The sequence below is a fragment of the Episyrphus balteatus genome, chromosome 2 (genome assembly GCF_945859705.1).
Source record: "Episyrphus balteatus chromosome 2, idEpiBalt1.1, whole genome shotgun sequence".
NCBI lineage: Eukaryota > Metazoa > Arthropoda > Insecta > Diptera > Syrphidae > Episyrphus > Episyrphus balteatus.
Genome location: NC_079135.1, coordinates 121,649,070 through 121,667,994, shown reverse-complemented (window position 1 = coordinate 121,667,994; position 18,925 = coordinate 121,649,070). Strand labels below are relative to the sequence as shown.

The following is an 18,925-nucleotide window of genomic DNA, read 5'->3' as shown; positions in this document are numbered from 1 at the left end:
TATAACTCAAAAGTAAGAAAAATGTAGTTGGGGCCTTTAAGAGATTATGGGCAGTGTTGCCGACGACGACTACCCACCAGTGTAGGAACTATTAAGTACCGTAATTTCAGTTTGAAATTTCGACATGGATAGCTTTAAAAATTCTTACTTTTTTGTAGGCATGGTAGAAATATGATTGAAACGTCATTAAAAAGGTGAAATAATAATCTTTCAGGTGATATAAAATTTATTATAAGTTGTCATATATAAACAATGGATTTAAAGGTGATGCAATAAAAAAAAGTTAGATTTTTTATTCAAGAAAAATGATTTTTTAAGGTTTCACTTCTACCACGTGTGAATTAAACACATGATCTTTTTTTTTTTTGTAATAAAACTTAAAACTTAGAAGCTATTTAACCTTATCCGAAAAGTCGGAATCACGATATTAAAAGTCTAAAAATACTAGACACAAAATCTTGAAACAAGTCTCAATCGAAAATTGTCGATTTTGGAGGTGCTAAAATTATCATAAATTATAGAATTTTTATATTTAAACATTTTGAGATTTCGTTTTTCAAGTTTTTATGTCGCCATGTCGCTATGTCGCCATGTCATCCGGACCAAAGAAATTGCCCCAGTTGGCAACACTTAATGCAATAAGGTTAATAAAATAATTTTTTTTTGTGCTATAGCAAAGAATCTAATATCCCTTTTGTGAAATTTTCGAAATGTGAAGGGTTTCAAAATCATGTCTTTCTAAATGCATCGACTTTTTAAATTTCTTTTGCATACGTTGCGTGAATAAAGCCACTTTCATCAAAGGTAGCAAAAGGTTGTTGCAACTTACAGAAAAAAAGATTACAAAATCCTTTTTAAGTGATCAAAAGTACAAAAAAAGGCTTTTGTTGAAATTAGGATAATGGCAAAAGACAAACACATGTGTGACAACATTTCAAAAAGAACTCTTTTTTTGACATGTAAAAACAAAGGTTAACTCTCTTTCATTAAACATTTGAATGCTTTGACATTACGTGTTTGTGTTTACGACTTTCTCATCTCTTTAAGTCCTGGTCATGGACAAATATTAAAATGTCTGTAGCTTAAGATTGACACAATTTTCAGCCTAACATAGAATCAAAATGTAAGGTTTTTTTACTTCTTCAAGAATTGGTTTTCAGAAACAGATTTGACATTATTACAGTGGGGCAAAATGCATCGGAAATCGGACAAAAATAGTCAGATATAGTTTTAAATTCATTTTTTTCAGGTGTAATTTTGAATATTTCAGCGGATTTTAATGAAATACAAAAATAAATTTTAATCCATATTAACACGAAATTTGCCCCACAGTTTAACATAAAAAAAGCTCTAACTTAAAGACTATCTACGAATTTATCACAGAAAATGAGGCATACAACTGGTTCATGGGCGGATAATTAGAGATTGTATCTTTGTTAAGCCAGCTTACGTTGAGAACAGAGAGAGATACTTTCAGTATCTCTGACGACTTTTATATCCCCCAGAAATCAATCACCTCAAAATGAGTATATATGGAATGAAACTCACACTGAAGGAGATTTTATTGTCATCAATCGATTTTGATGGTGGGAATCTGGGTGGTGTTTTCGGTTTCTTTTTATTTTGAAATTGATTTGTGGTGTTGCCCTAAAGAAATATGGATCAAATTTTATAGACACTCAAAGGTTTACTGTCTGGAATTGGCACTCGGATAATAGACGTTTTTGAGGTCAGGAAAAAATGTATGTTGTTTTTTTTTATGATTTTAAAGTTAGTTTACAAAATGGAAAGGTAATTTCCATTTTTATTTTTACGATTAAACCAACGACTATAAATCTTTATTACACGTCAACCTTTTTGACTAAACCTTAAGCCGCTACTGGTACTAAAAACCGATTGAGTACCGATAGACCTATCTTATTCAAACGTTAAACTGGTTCACAATCACACACAGTCCTAACAAAAAAAGGTTCAGGGTGTAATAAAAATTAAAATACAAATAGCCTCTTAGGACAAAAGGTTTAGGTATCTGTTACATTTTTCAAATACTTTCAACGGTCGTTTCGGCGGTTTTTGATAGTCCTTTATGTTTTTTTTTTGTCTTGTGTATAGGTAAGGTAGTACTTAAATTGATGAACCTAATCGATTTTATTGAAAAACAGTTTATTACTTTTTTTTTTGGATCCCCAACAAAAGGGTAAATAAGACGTTTTCTTTATTTGTCATTTTTTTTTTAATGCAGGGGCATATGATGGGTGATTTAACTCAGAGACAGAGAGAGGTCCTTTTATCTTTAACGACCAATTAATTGAATGAGGAGATTGGAGATTTTTATTTATAGCATTTATAGATATAGGAAAAGATATATTTGATTTATATTTTAATTTCCTATTATAATACTGGGATGCTTTTTTTTTGTTTGGGAAAATACATCTTTTAAGCACTCTTCGAAATTGTCTCAAGATGAAAAAGGGGGTCAATGGTAAGTAACGAATAGATGTTATTGCTAACTGCTTTCGTTACCTATACAGGGTGATTCAGGAGTAATGTGCCAAAAAGCTGGAGCGTGTAGGTTTGGTTGAGACAAGAAAAAAATCGTATGTGAGGGGGGTCTATTCCCCTTCGTTTAGCAGTTAGGGGAATTTAATAAAAAAATTGTCTTAATTTGTAGAAAAAATTACACAGCGACACAAAAAAAAGAAAAAAAAAGTTCTGACCTGGGGTTGCGATTATGTTTTTGATTAAGTTTTAGCTGATCCCGAATCTGAAGTCCGTTTTGCCCCATCACGTCAGGTTTTTGAGATAACCTCAAAAAATGTCACGACAAAAATTTTTGAAGTTTTACTTCTTTTCCGGCGGTGCACAGTGTGGCCAATCACGAATCTAGCTGGACAAAATTAATAACTCGCGTTTAATCGACTTTTTTTCTAAACAGTTTTAAACAAATGAATGTGAATAGATAAAATTCTATAAAAAAGAAAGATTTTTTAAAAAGAAATCTATAATTTCTGCAAAAAGTGGGTCAAAATAGTGATGAAGAAAATGCATTTTTGATTATGTTTCCGTAAACATATTCTATGATTGGATATACTTAATTATTTAAAAAAACGCTTGAAAAATCTCAATAAATAAAAACTCTATTGCTATTCACGAAAAAAGAGAGGCAGAATAATTAGGTTTTATTAAGAAATAGAACTTTTACACACGTTTTTGCCAGGTGACATACATGATTTATTTTCTCAATATCATGCTTTAAATTAAAATGTTAGCAATGATTTTAATTGAATATGCTTCACAATCATAAAAAATGGCATCACCTTTAAAAATATCTGCAGATAATTTAAAAAAGTAACTCCTTTTTGTGCGATGCAAACTTGAAACATAAGGGCCTATTAAAAACAGCTGTGTTTATATTACCTTCGATGTTTTTCAAGCTAATAATTCTCTAAATTTCTTCGTGACCCTATTTCTGGCCTTTTACACTTGCTTGCTTTTTGCATTGAACTTGTTTAAGATGTTCCGACAGAAAAGCATCATTCATCAATGATAATGCCTCATTAGATTGAAAATTCCAGTGGTCTAGTGGTTCCAGAGGATCAGAACTTAATCTTTTATACATTTTGATCCTTCACTCAAAGAACATTTCTATAAATCCTTTCCGGTATTATTGGAATATGCTTTTTAAATTTTGCGGAGAGCGATTCTAATGATTTTAACTATTTTCTAATGGATAGGTGCACTTAGGAGACTTTTAACCTTCCGTTTGTTATTTTTTTTCCGTTTTTTTAGTTTTTAAAAATTCTTTTCTACTTTTGTTTCACTATCTACTGTTTTTGTTTATGTAGTTATCACATAATATTGGTCAAGCAAAATGAAATTCATGTTTAAAGAGTGGTCCAAAGTGTCTTCCACCTTTTTTGTCTTTTTTCGCTTAACTTGAAGCACAAAACTTTTATATATGTTTTTAATTTTTATTTATTGTCAAAAATGTTCCAAAAATGATACCTGCTCATTAAAAGATCAAAAAAACTGTCTTTTCGATCTTATTTGGCAGTTTTGACACATTTTTCGAAAATTTGTTTTTTTGAAAATCTTGACTTCATTTTGAAAAGTGAAAAAAGTTGTATGGCGGTCGAGAAAACGCGAGACATGTAACTAGCTAATCTTAATGACAACACTCCACCAAACACTAATTAATTAATTTCAGACCGGAAAAATGCGGAAAAATTAACTTTACCTCTATTTGAAAAACAAAGATATTTTTTTTTGCACTTCCTAGCCTTCATACAGAATTTATTTTTTTTTAAATAGTTGCAATGGTAATTAATAAATAAAAATTATAATACCTTACCCCCAAATGTAGATTAACAATTAAAAAAAACAATTACAACAAAAAAACTACCACAGCGTTTTTAGTCGTCAACCAAACTCAAGCGAAAAATAGAATACTTTGTATTATCTCCATCCAACTGTTGACAAGAACCAACTTTCAAGCTTAGCTTACGATAATCCGAGATGAAAACAAAAAAACCAAACATGAATTACAGTTACCCATTGTATTGAGAAGCTCTGCTCATGATTTAAAATCATGTGGCTAAACTTTTTTTTTTCTATTTTGTCCAGTCAGATTGGCGAATTACCACACTGTGCGGTGGACTGTGAAAATTTACTTTTTGACAAGAACTGTCAAAAGGATTAGCAAGTAGCGCCACCTAGCTCTATTACAAGTACCAATCTTAAATAACTTAGCAGCTACATGGGCATAATTATTGCGCACATTATAATAATTAATGTTCACACGGTAGAAAGTGAATTTCTGGCCAAAAGTCCAGTATACAAATCGCGCTTTACTAAATTTTATCTCTACAATTGTAAATCGGAAATGCAAGATACTTTATTTTTTGTTACACAATACCCAACTAAAATTTCAGCTTCGGTTAAGGTATTACAAAAGCTACATTTCAGCTTCTTTTAAACTTTAGTAAGGTTGTTGGGCATGGAAAAAGGAGAACGTTATACAAGTTTGAAACTCTTTAAGAAGTTTAAATGAAGCTTTACCGAAGCTGTGAGATTTGACAGATAGCTTCGGGAGAACTTGTATAGCTCTTTAATACATGTCTTATCGAAATTAAAAAAAAAAAACAACTACAAAAACAAAAAAGAATTCTTTTTTACTTTCGGCCATCCTAGTATATTCATTAATGAAATCAAAAACTTAATCAGTTCAAATATCAGAAATGTCAAAAAAAAATGTCTGAGCTAAGTTATTCAATGTCAAAACCAAAAAGTGTCCGAGCTAGATTATTCAATATCAAAACCAAAAATCAATTACTAAACTTGGTAATTTCTGTAAAGCTTGTATAAATTCATTAAGCATGCTTTTCCGACAACAATTTTTTTTTTCGTTTAAGTTTCTTTAACAGTATTTAAACAACTTATTAGAAGTTGTTAAACAAGTTCGAACTTCTATAAGAAATTAAATTCTGAAGCAAGCTCAATACAAGCTGTATAAAAAGTAGTATTAGTAGTAGAGATCTCAATTTATAGAAGCTGTTGTGCTAGTTGGGCCTAGCTCCTCAGATAAACTTTATAAAAATAAATTAATACTTAAATAAAAATCAACATAAATGCAACACAATTTAATTTCTTTTTATTTCTCCTCGTTTTATTTCCACTCCTTTTATATCCTCACTCACCTTTTATTTCTCCTCCACTTGCGTTTGTTGATGACAAACTTTACAGTAGTCTTACAGTGTACTTCTTCCCACACTTATAGGATCGAATACCACTCTCGGCTACTGATGAGAAACTTTACAGGAGTATTTCATTGCACTTCTCATAAGTTTAATAGGAGTAAAAAAGGGGGCCTTTTTGATGATAAACAGGGTTATATGAGTCTTTTAGGTGTGAAATTAGTCATGACGAGAAGCTTCTCACCATCGTTATAACATCGAAATAGTTAGTTGGGTGGCCGTCGGATGTGTGTTCCCATTATCAAAATACTATCCGATCAGCAAATGGCAGCTAGTCTGTCCGGTAAGTTGGTCAATGTGAACCCTCCTATTATGGCATTTTTTTCATAAGTTGTCAAAAAAGAAAATGAGTGCGTTCAGCACATCAAAATCTGTGTGTTTGGGTATGTTTGATTCCCTCATTTTCGATTTCGATTATAAGGCCGTGTGTGAATTGGGTTAAATATTTAACCTCTGTTAAATTTTTGACACTATTGAGGTGAATAAAAAAATTTTCAGTTGTATAGCTTATTATTTAATATTTTTCTCTGCCTCTTTCTACCATGATACTACTCCTTTTCAATAAAAAAAAAAACATCTGCCAACAAAATTTAACCTGGTCCCAGAGCCCATTAAATTTTTAACAACTTAACATTTTTATCCACCACAATAGTGTCAAAAATTTAACAGAGGTTAAGTATTTAACCCAATTCAAAAACGGCCTAAATCTTGTTTTGGGGAGATTTAAAGGCTTGGCCACACCGGAGGGTATGCGGTATAGCGGTAACGATATTTGTACTAAAAAAATTCCACACCTGAACGTTGATGTGTCAGTTTGGAAATTTTTTCATACAAGTACCCTCACCGCTACCCGTACCGCTACCGCATACCCTCCAGTGTGGCCAAGCCTTTAAAGGCTTGGCCACACCGGAGGGTATGCGGTAGAGGTACGGGTAGCGGCAACGATATTTGTATGAAAAAAATTCCACATTAGAACGTTGATATGTCAGTTTGGAATTTTTTTCATACAAGTACCGTTACCTCTACGCGTACCGCTACCGCATACCCTCCAGTGTGGCCAAGCCTTAAAGGCTTGGCCACACCGGAGGGTACATGCGGTAGCGGTACGGGTATTTGTATGAAAGAAATTCCACATCTGAACGTTGATGTGTCAGTTTGGAATTTTGTTCATACAAATACCCGTACCGCTACCGCATGTACCCTCCGGTGTGGCCAAGCCTTTAAGGCTTGGCCACACTGGAGGGTATGCGGTAGCGGTACGGGTAGAGGTAACGGTACTTGTATGAAAAAAATTCCAAACTGACATATCAACGTTCTAATGTGGAATTTTTTTCATACAAATATCGTTGCCGCTACCCGTACCTCTACCGCATACCCTCCGGTGTGGCCAAGCCTTTATATTTGTATGGTAAATCAAGTGATTTACCCCCCTATTCTGGCAAACCTCACAAGTCACAAAAACCTCACAAGGTGATCATAACTCGATTTTGTAAGAATTTATTTCTCACAAACTTCTTACTAGCAAAAATCCAACTTGTGAGTTGTGACCTCCTTCAGAGCAGATCACAAATTCGAAAGTTTTTGTGACGCGAAAACCTCACAAAATCAAAATCAGCTCACCTTGTGAGGTCCTCATAACTTGTGAGGTTTGCCAGAATAGGGCCATTAGAGGCCGTAGGCAAATCACCCAATTTTTTAAGATTTTTTCGGAAAAATAAATTTTTTAACTCACCACAGCTGTAAACCAAAATCGAAAAAGTGAATACGGTGGCACTACGGTAGGGAAAAATTCCAAGCCGGAACAGTTCCACACGGGAAATTGTATGAAAAAAAATTCCAAACCGGTGATTTACGTCAACGTTCACGTGTGGAAAAATTCCAAGCTGGAACGGCGACGACCGACGTTTACATGAGAAACTTTTCCACACGTGAACTTTGACTTTCTGGTTTGGAATTTTTTCATACAACTACCCGTTCCCGTAGGTACGCATCTCTTTCTGGTGTCGTCATTCCATTACTACTATTTGCCAAAAGAGAAAAGTGCAAATTTACAAAGTCATTTTGTGACAAAATTTTAAACAAAGATGCAAAAAACATAAATTTGGTTTCAAAACCATTTTTATATTTTTCTTTAAACATAAAATGAAAAACAAAATACGCAGAAGTAATTCTTCACGTATGATAACCCTAGACGTTCTTCACGTGTGAACAGGCACAATAATGCACACAAAAATAATGCACATGTAGCTGCTGAGTTATCTACGCTATAGGAAAATGTCATTTTGACTTTTCTAGTAGTGTTTTTTTTTATTTGAATTTTGACATAAGATTCTTGTTTCTTGTAGTTTATTTGAAAGTACACACAAGTTGTTGTTGTTCACTCAAAACCTTCAATATATATATAAATTGATTACATAGGCAGCTTCCCTGCAAGAATGAAAAGCCATACGGGTAATTCCATGAAAAAGTGGACACGAATTTTGAACAAATTATGCAGTCATTTTTACTTTTTTTATTAGAAAATTACTATTTATAAATAGCAACATAAAAATTCAGGGAGTTTAATAATCTTAACTGGTAGACCAGAATGTGTGTCTGTGGCTTGTGTCTTGTGTCGCTGTCAAAGTTAAAAAGTATGAAATTAGTATATTGGTGCTAGAATACGTAGCTGTGGCTGTGGCAAGGAAATTCGCTGTGGTACAAGTCGAGTCGACTTTTACTTCAAGCTACAAGCGGAATGACTTTTGACGTTTCTAATGTGGTTACTCAGTTAAAATTATTTTTTTTTTCAAGGCAATTGACATTTTTGTACGCCACATAATTCTGTTCATCTTTTCTACATTTTGAGCGAATTTATTTGACATCTTGTACCACGACGTTTTTCTTTGCTACAAGCGAATTTTCATTCTGTTCAACCAGTAAAGCATTTTTATAGCATAAGCTTGCCAGCAACAGAAGAATTTCACATGAAAATGACGGAAAAACAAGCAAACTGAAAATATGATGAGTCTAATAGTGACGATGACAATATCCCCTGGTGAGTGCTAAAATAAGTTAACATTTAAGCAAGCTTCGTTACACACTATTCGATTAAAACAAAACTTGAGTGAAAATGCATCTTTTTTTTACTTTTGGAACCACAAATCGCAGGTAACATGAGTTACCAAAATAATGTAACGTGAGTTACCTAAATATTTAAAAATTTTTCCTTGAAATATTGAAAAAATGTTTGGTTTTGTCACTAATATTAAAAGCTTGTAATTTTGTATGTATGGAATCTTCATTGAAAACAAATTAAGATACTTAATTTCACATAAAAACTTCATACTGTCGGACCCTTAAAATTCGTGTCCGATTTTTGTAACGTGAGTTACCATCAAACTTTTATTTTTCCCAAGTAAATGTTAAAAATAAAGACAATTTTTTTAGTGAATTATGAAAGTAATAGTTATGCTCCATTCATGGATAGTAATTTCGTATCAATTTACATTAAAATTGAAAAAAAAAATATTTATGTGTTGGAAATTTTTGTGAATGTAACGTGAGTTACCATGGAATTGCCCATACACAAACTTCTTCTAAAATCGAATTAAAATCGATCTCATTGCGTTTTACTTGTCGTAAATAATTCGCGAAGTCTGTTGTACTGAACAAAAAATCGATTCTTTTTTAATCTACATAATTATGTGAAATAAGATGTGAAATTTTTGAAGAGCCTAGTCGGCTTTCTTTAATCAGAATGGTATTGTTTTCTATTGCAATATCATTAGTCCTGAACTTATTAGGTAGGGTAGAGTTGCCTATTTTCGGCCGTCTCCAGTTTCCGGCCACCTTTTGGAAAATCGTTATAGCTAGGGATTTCATAGGGTTTATTCCAAAATTTTGTTCTTATGCTGTTTTCTTATTTGTTAGAACAGCATACGAGGGAAAATTTGGAATAAACGCCTTCGAAATCACTAGTTATAACGATTTTTCGAAAGGTGGCCGGAAACTGGAGACGGCAGAAAATAGGCAACTCTACCCTATGTTATTAGAAATTAATGAACGTTATTAGAAATAAAATTTGTAGTTTTGCAAAAAAAAAAAGTGAGAAGTAAAACTTCAGTCGCGTGTACATGTGTACACACACGTTTTTTTTTTTTTTTGTCTCTGATCTGGATGTGCGAATATGTTAATCATATAGTTTTTGGGTCGCTGAATCCAGATTTGAAGTCAATTTTGCCCTATCACGTCAGGTTTCAGAGATATCCTTAAAAAAATGTCAAACCCAAAAAAAAAGTTCTTTTCAGATATTTTTTGAGAATATCTCAAAAATCTGAAGTGATACGGCAAAATAAACTTCGGATTCGGTTTGAACGACCCAAAAAACATACGAATAACATATTCGCATCCCCAGATAAGAACTTTTGATTTTTTAGTTTTGAAATTTTTTTAAGAATATCTCGGAAACCTGACGTGATAGGGTGAAATTGACTTTGAATCTGGATTTAGCGACCCAAAATCTATATTATTAACATATTCGCACATCCAGGTTACACATTTTTTTAGGTTAGGTATCTCAAAAACCTGACGTGATGGGGCAAAACGGACTTCAGATTCGGTTTCAGCGACCCAAAAACTATATGAAAAATATAGTCGAAACCCCAGGTCAGAACTTTTTTCTTTTTTTGTGGCTGTGTTATTTAAAATCAAAGGTTACACCTACAATGAACGTGTCCCGAATGTGTCCTAAACGTGTCCCGAATGTTTTCCGAACGTGTCCTGAATGTGTCCCGAATAGGTCCCGAACGGGTCCCGAATGTGTCATGAACGTAACCCGAACGTGTCCCAAACGTGTCCCGATAATGTCCCAAATGTGTCCCGAACGTGTCCCAAACGTGTCCCGAACTTTACCCGAACTTGTCCCGAAAGTGTCCCGAATGTGTCCCCAACGTGTCCCGAACGTGTCCCGAATATGTCCTGAACGTTTCCTGAATGTGTCCCGAACGTGTCCCGAATGCGCCTTAACGTGTCCCGAACATATCCCAAACGTGTCCCAAACATGTCCCGAACTTTGAATTATGTAGGTCTGATTAGTAAATTCTATCTGAATTTCACCAGACTCTATCAATCACTGACCAAATATTTTTATGGAATTAATCTGACCGCCTTGAATAATTTTCAAATTGCACGCCTAATTCTTTTCTGACAATCAACATCTTATCTATCATCTCTAATGTCTTAAAATAACAGAACCTGCTGCGTTATGCGATACGAAAACAAAACCACACGCCTATCAATTTCCTATAACAAAATTCCAGTTAAAAATAATGATTTTTTATAATTCCATGAATTTTCTACACTTTGTTACGCCTAATTCATCATAAAACAAGATCATTGGCCCTTTTTTTTTTCTTCTTCTATAAAGTGTTAATGATGCATCTATAGAAGTAAGACTTATAAAACCTTCCACATAACTATAGAAAATAATATCTATCCCATTAACCCAAGTCTTCTTTATGATATCAAGATGCCTGCAATAGATATCAACAATCCAGGTATGCTCGTAAAAACAAAAAGGGAAAAATTCTATATTCACAGGTTACAGGTACCACGTTACACGTTACGTTTGTATATTACCAGTATCGTGTTTCTAATATGCAGGAAATCAATTCGAAAGACGGGAAGGCGCATCGCATTTCACTCTCTGACAGCTCCAGACAAAAAAACAACAATTACACAAAAGCCATGATGTTGTAGCTCGAGACCGAGACCTCTCTCTGGATTCTGGATGCATCACATTTTGTGATTATTATTTATCTCCCACTTTGCAACCAACCTATAGAGTCACTATAGAAGCTCTATAGGATGAGCATCACTGAAAGACCTTCATGTCTCTTCCAGGGCAGTCCTTCATGGAGCTTCTTGGAATTTGTGTTTACATTTTCAAGTGCCTTTATCTGGCAGTCATATAGTCTCTGGCTCTATGATGTTTAGAAAAATATACTCTTTTTCCTATCGGGAGCGGGAGAGAGTACTACTTTTTGAATTGTTTATATGCAAATCGGCTAGAGAAACCTTTTATCGTTTGCTGGTTGTTCATTTTGTTATTCTTTTTTTGGCCAGTGCAACAGCCAGAAGCTATCATATAACAACTACGGAACAACTACTTAGGTTGTGAAATGCTGATGCTTCTGCTCCTGCTGCTGCCCCTGTGCCAGTGGCATTATCGTGTTTCACGTACTAGAATTTCAATATAACAACACCATCCAGCATAGAATAACTCTCAACACCGTTCGCTTTGTTTGTGTGTTTGATGTGCAATAACATAACAACGGAAAAATAAACTCTGGCCAGGCCAGTGTTGATTTCCTTATTCAAAGTTCTGTCATTTATTGCACCAGACGGTTTGGTCATGGTGGAGTCATAGTTATAGCTTTGGTTTTTTTTTTTATATTGCCCAAGCCGTTGGGGATGATGATGCATGAGTGCATCAATCTGATTTTTCACACAGAGAGCATATCGAAGCTTATATAAAGTATAATAATGGACAGGAGTTAAGGTGAGAGAGACCAATTACGTTTTCTGACGTTTTATATCTCCCTTTTCTGGAAGAAGGGAATTTGCAGTATTGAAATATTTGGACTTCATTGATGTTATTGATGTTGATGGATGAGATTGTCATTACTCTAATTTCCTGTAGGTATAAATGGTACTTTGCGTGTGGTTGAATGATTGACGAATAATCTGAATATTTTGGATAGTTTTGACACTTCTGTTGGTAATTCAAACCAATTTTCTTCAAATTCAAAAGGGATTCTGTGTGAATGAAGTTTTTTTTACACTTCAATTTATTTATAAGGAGATTTCCAAAAAAAAAAGTGAATTTTTCGTACAAGCTATGGGAACATTGGTATCTTTTACTGAAACTATTTGACATTTTCAAACCATAGAAAATTGTCGTTGGATATTAGAGTAGGTATTTATAAGTACAGTAAAATAGGCGTTAAAAAAAAATTGTTACGCTTATGAAACTTGGCAAAAAGTTTGCTTTTGGGATAAGAACCAAGGACAAAAAAAGTCTATAAAAAAGTTGGGTACAAGGGTGTTTTTTAGCGGACAAGAGCGAGGGGGTGAAGGTCAAAAATATACTGAAAAATTTTTTTATCGAATATCATCATATGACACATGTTTTCAAGCTATTTTTTGATGCTGAATCTAATTACATAAACATAAAGTCAATACGATTAAAAACAAGGGTGCTTGTTTTTTGACTTCAACAAGTAAAATATAACCGAAACCCATGTGAAAAACATGCTACACTGATAAAATTCGGGATTACGGTTTTAGATAAAGCAGGGACCAAGGATTCATAGTGTTTTTAAAAATATTTTTGGTGAAAGAGTGTTTTTTTGGTGGGTTGAGTTGTGTGTGAGAAAGGTATCATAACATCTGACTTATATTTTATTCTTCTTCTTCCTTTTTCTCGTCGCTGTTATGATCTCGATGTCGGGGGGATCATAACTATCCCACGTAACTGCTTCACACTAGTGATCCGCCTGTGGGGTTCACCGGGTTGACCTCAGAAATCGGCGGCAAGCCTCCCGGTTTTGTATTGTTCCATTTCTAAGGCCAACTGAATGCTGGTGGTTTTGCATTTGCTTGTACCAGGAGTTTTTAGGCCTACCTTTCTTTCTATTTATGACTTATATTTTATTAATTTTTAAAATTTGGCGAAAAAGTTTTGTTTGGTATAAGAATTAAGAATCTATAAAGGGTACAAAATTATCTTGAGTGAATGGGTGTTTTTTTTTTAAAGATATGATGAAATTCGGAATTAGTACCACAAAAACTGGGAAAAAATTGTTACACCAAATACAATTGTTTGATTCATAACAGAAACCAAGAATCTAAGTAGTCTATAAAAATATTTTAGATCAAAGGGTGTAGGGAAAAGCCTCGATAAGTCCGATAAAATCAATGATATAAAAGTTACCCTTAAGAAATTTATTAAAAATGTTGTCTTTTCCACGGGAATTACGAATAAAGTAACACTATAAATTTTTTTCATCTGAAAGGGTGTTTTTTTTAGTTGTATAGAAAATATGGGTATATTTGAAAAAGTGTGTAAAACTAGAGTAATATTAGTAGCACCCTATTGAAATTCAGCAATTATGCTACTTTTAAGATAAAAAACAAGAATCCAAAGTGTCTATAAAAATATCATGTTTAAAAGGGTGTTTTTTGAGTGAAAAAAGCCACCTTAATGAAATTTGGTGAAATCTTTGAATTTGGGATAGAAAGCAAGACTAAATGTTTTTCAGAAAAAAAATTTAGGTAAAAGGGTGTTTTTTTCGTAGAGACAGTAAAATCTGTAATTGGTCCCAAAAAGCCAATGATTATAAGGGTTGAGCATACAAATAATTCCTTTTCAGTTCCTGAAAATATTATTTTGTTAGTAACATAGAAAATTTGTTAACCGCGTAACATTAGGGTGACGCAAAAGAAAAATATTTACTTCTACTTTGTAAAGTTTATTTTTTTATTATACTAAGTCTTTATCGATTTGGTTGAATACCAAGAGTAAATGTGAAATGTATGTAGCATTTTTTGAAGCCTCCAATGCGAAAATACTTAATTTCATATTATTTCATAAAACACTTGTTACAAACTTTTTTTATAATGAAAATCTATTTTTTTTCCAATTTCCTAATTTAAAAAAAAAATTTGATCCACCCTAATAGCAAATATTTTTATTCGATAATTTCTTCAAAATAATATAATATAATAAAAATGAAAAAAAAAAAACATTTTTTTGCACCATCCTAATTAACATTTTTGAACATTGCTGACTTCTCTCCGTTTCTTGAGTGTCGATTCTCCAAGAAGCTTTATGTGACTTTCATAAGGCGGGAGATTTTAATTCGGGTCCTAAGGAAGATTGATTTCAAATAGTTTTTGAACACTTTCTACATCATATCATAACCAACTATATACAGCTACAATAATCAACGATTAAACAGACGAACAAGAGCACAATAAAGAAACTTTAGAATTTTAGGATTATTGAATTATTTTGAGAATCTTATTATAAAACCAAAGCAACTCCTTGCCTTACTTATAATTTTGGCAATTTGAAAATTGAACGACAACTTTGTATCAAATAAGACAATCCTAAACGAAATGTCCTTAGAAATGTCATTCAGAAAAAGAATAAATAAATGTGGTCAAATATGGCTTCCTTGTGGAACTCCAGTTAAAATATCAATTTGCTTTCTATAACTGGTTTTCAATAGACGACTTTTCTTGTTATTTAAAAACAAATAACAATATAATCAAAGAACAAAAAACATTGAAAAAGTAAACAATTTCCATCTAATTGTTAACTATAATTTAAACTTAATAATATTCTGCACTTAAATATAGGAATAAAAAAAAAAAATGATACATCATCTCAATTTTCGATACTCAAGTTCAACAAACCGTAACCTTTTTATATTTGAATATCCATTAATCAAAGGGAATGTCAATAAAATTCTTAAATTCGTTCATTTAATAAAAAATAAATCAAATCAACACAAAAGAAGTATAAGAAAAAAAAAGTAAAATCAAAGAATGTAATTCTCTTAGAATCCCTTTTATCTTTCCAAAGGACATCACAAACTCACACAGTCCTTGTGCAGCACGCGTACTTATACACATTTTCTTTTGATATCTACCACCATAACCAAAACCATTGCATCATATTACCTCGGGACTGAATTCAGTCTTGACATTGGTTTTGGGCCCTTGACTTTTTAAACAATCTTTTTTCTTCTTAATCTTTACCAAGTAATCTTGCAAATGCATTCTTTCCCAAAAAAAATACTCTTCATTGCAACTTTACTTGCAAAAAAATTAATGACCAGAGGCATTTCTTCTTCTCTCATCCAATCTTTCCAGTTTTTTTTTTTTTTTTTTTGTACGCGAAATCCTTTATATGGCTATCAGGCATCAAGAATCAAAAAGTAGCGTGAAAAGTATTATCTTGTTGTCTTGTTATACAGCCCTGGCCCTCATCATCTTGATAGCCCTAAGGGCATGCAAATACGTTGTAAACTTTGTTGACAGGTTTTGTTTGAAAAAAAAAGAAAGAAAAAAAATCGGTTAACAGAGGTATCGGGGCAAAAAGGTTGTAGGTAGTTTATCTCCATCAAGATTTCTTGTGTATCGATTCGATACATTTCATTGCTCGTTAAAAAAAAGACTTTAAACCAAAAATCTGAAATGAATTCAATTGATATCGGTCGAAATCAGGTCACCAAAAAATCGATTCAATTACTCATTGTTGAAGCACGAAAGAAAAGCTTTAATTGGTTTGGTATCTGCCCTTTAATTATATTTCTACCGATTGTCTTCAATTTTCGACATAAGGAAGGATTTCCTATCGAATTAAGTCTATTAGACACGTCATTCATTCAATTTGAGGACAAAAAACTAGGAAAACTCCTACACTTCTTGAAGTCTAGGACTTTCGAAGAGATATTTTATCTGTCAGATTAAATATGCGTGTGTCTCAACTTTGATCTGTATCTTTTTGCTTTTTTCAGTTTTTTTTTTTTTTTTTCAAAAAAATATATTTCCCAAGCAACATTACGTACATTAAGTCTTCCGAGCTTAGGTAAAATATTATAAAGGTACACAAGGTTCGCTTTAATACAGAGAAAAAAAGGAAAAGATACAAAACAAAACAAAACTCGCAAAAAAGTATGCGTCAAGTCAGTATTTATGTGTTTTTAGTCTTTTTTTTTTGTTTTGTTTAGGTTTTGTTTTAAAAGTTAAGTTCCTTACTCAATGATGCTGGATGTTGTTGTTGTTTAGTATTACCTAAGCATATAAAAAGCTGTCAAACAGCGATTTGTGTCTGCATGCAAAATTTATGTAAATTTTAAATAAATCCCTTCATACGAGTATGTTTACCTTTAAGAGATACTAGAAGATACTTGTACTTGTATGTTGTTGAATGTTGATATAAGAGGAGGTAACGTGTGTAGTTTTTCCTTTAAGTGCGTCGTTGTTGTCGGTTTTTTTTAAATGGCTTCTGGCCTTGTGTCTACCTTGAACCATATTTCCAGTAGTCAGTAAATGCTGGTATTAATTCAAATGGATTCCTTTATTGATCCTCGCTTGGTTATATTTCAAGGAAAAATAAGGCATGTTCCTCAGGAACCATTAAGTACGTTTATTGCTCTCTATTTGCCGTTTAAAAAAATACTTAAAATGATTTTCTACACTACATTGAATGTAAGATGATTTTGAATTAAGAACAAAGTTGATAAATCTCTGACATTAACAAAACATTTTGATGTGCAGCAACTACTGTATGGTTTAAGAAAACATGATATAAATTAAAATCAATTGCCAATACCTCCCACAGAGCTGGTTCGAATTATTAATCGAGTATGAACAGGCAGCTTTAAATTTAAGGAAGCAAAAAACTGAACGGTGCATACCAAAACATTTTTAGAGTATTTCTTTTTTTTACAGGAATTCTGAAAAGTAAAAAACAAAAACTTAAGGCATTGTTATAATAGAATAGAATAAAAACTCTAGATAGCATTGATACAAAATAAAAATGACATCTTCCAAGTCAATTTGTTATGTTTTTAATTTTTATGATTTAATTTAATGATTTTGATGCTTTTTTTTGAGAGCTGAAAAAGAAAACAAAATATGCAGCCCTGTGTGAGCCCCACAGTCAAAATTTTGACTCTTCAGCCGTATTTTGTTATCACAGTTAGTAAATGGTGAAAAAAGTCAGATGGTTTTGCTATTCAGCAGTCAGTGATTAAATAAGAAGAAATTTAAAAAAGGTCACTCTGGTGTATGCGTAACTTTTTTGTATGTAATAATCTTAAAACAAATATTTTTATTGATTTTTTACGATTGCATACACAAAATTTACGCGTGTACACCACAAAGACTTTTGATTTCTTCTTATTTTATCACTGACAGCGTTTTAGAAGGTTTGTTATCTTTAAGACTTCCATTAAAAAATATTGGATTTAAACATCTCATAAAAAAAAAAACTGGGCATAGTTGAGTTAGTTTGAATAGATGCCTATAGTCAAACCCTAACAAGTACGTTGCACTCTTAATTCGTTAATAATAATAATAATAAAAACAAACAAATAAAAGTCGGCTAAATTCGTAAAAAGTAGTATTAGTCTGCGACTAAAGTCGGTGACTCCAGTCGGCGACTGAAGTCGTCGACAAAAGTCGTCGACAAAAGTCGTTGACAAAAGTCGTCGACAAAAGTCGTCGACAAAAGTCGTCGACAAAAGTCGTTGACAAAAGTCGTCGACAAAAGTCGTTGACAAAAGTCGTCGACTTAAGTCGACGCACGACTCAAGCAATTATTTTAATATCTGAATAATTAATTAAAATGATTTATAAATCACGCAATAATCTCAATAAAAAATGTCAAGGACCTACAAGTGGATAAAAGAAAATAAATGTTTAGGCTTAAAGTAAAGCATCTTATGTGAAATCATATCAGTATCTTTTGGAATCAGGGAATTTATCTAACTTCTTTATTGTAGGCTATTGATTATGTCATTTAGAAAGGAACTAAGACGTTCACGGGTTTTTATTGCAGGAATCGTTCAATGGGTTATAAAAGAACATAAAACCGCGGAGTGCTATTAAATGAGAGGGTGGAAACTGAAGATAGGGGTGTAAAAGCCCCTTTTTTGTTTTTTTCAATATATCTCGTAAACCGAGCAAAATTTTAGTATATTGCTCTCAAAACTTTTTGTAGAGAATTGAATTTCCTATTAGAATAATGTTTTTTAAAAATTGAAAAAAAAAATTTCCATACCAAAATAGTCGAAACAATCATAAAAAAAATATCAAAAAAATCGATTTTTTGAGTTTTTTTGCTTTTTTAGTTGTACATTTTTTTTGGGTTGAGATAGACTTAAACATTGTTCCAAAGAAAAAAAGAAGATTAAATTTCCTCCAAAACCCTGTACTCACTAAATTTTTTCATTGAAAATTAACCGAAGTATGGCCATTTTAATCTATCTTTTTTTCGCATTTTTAGTTTTACTCAAGTAAAACAGAAACATTTGAGGGGAAAGTACGATAACTTAAGCACCAAGAACTGATAATGAGATTTTGTAGAGGGGTTAAATACAATCATTGTTTACTAT

General features: G+C 32.6%; 1 protein-coding gene across 1 annotated transcript in view; it reads left to right on the top strand.

Moving 5' to 3' along the window:
- The window catches only part of LOC129912013 (tetraspanin-9), a 290,881-nt gene that overhangs the window by 618 nt on the left and 271,338 nt on the right, over window positions 1-18,925 (top strand). The gene's annotated exons all lie outside the window — the stretch shown is intronic.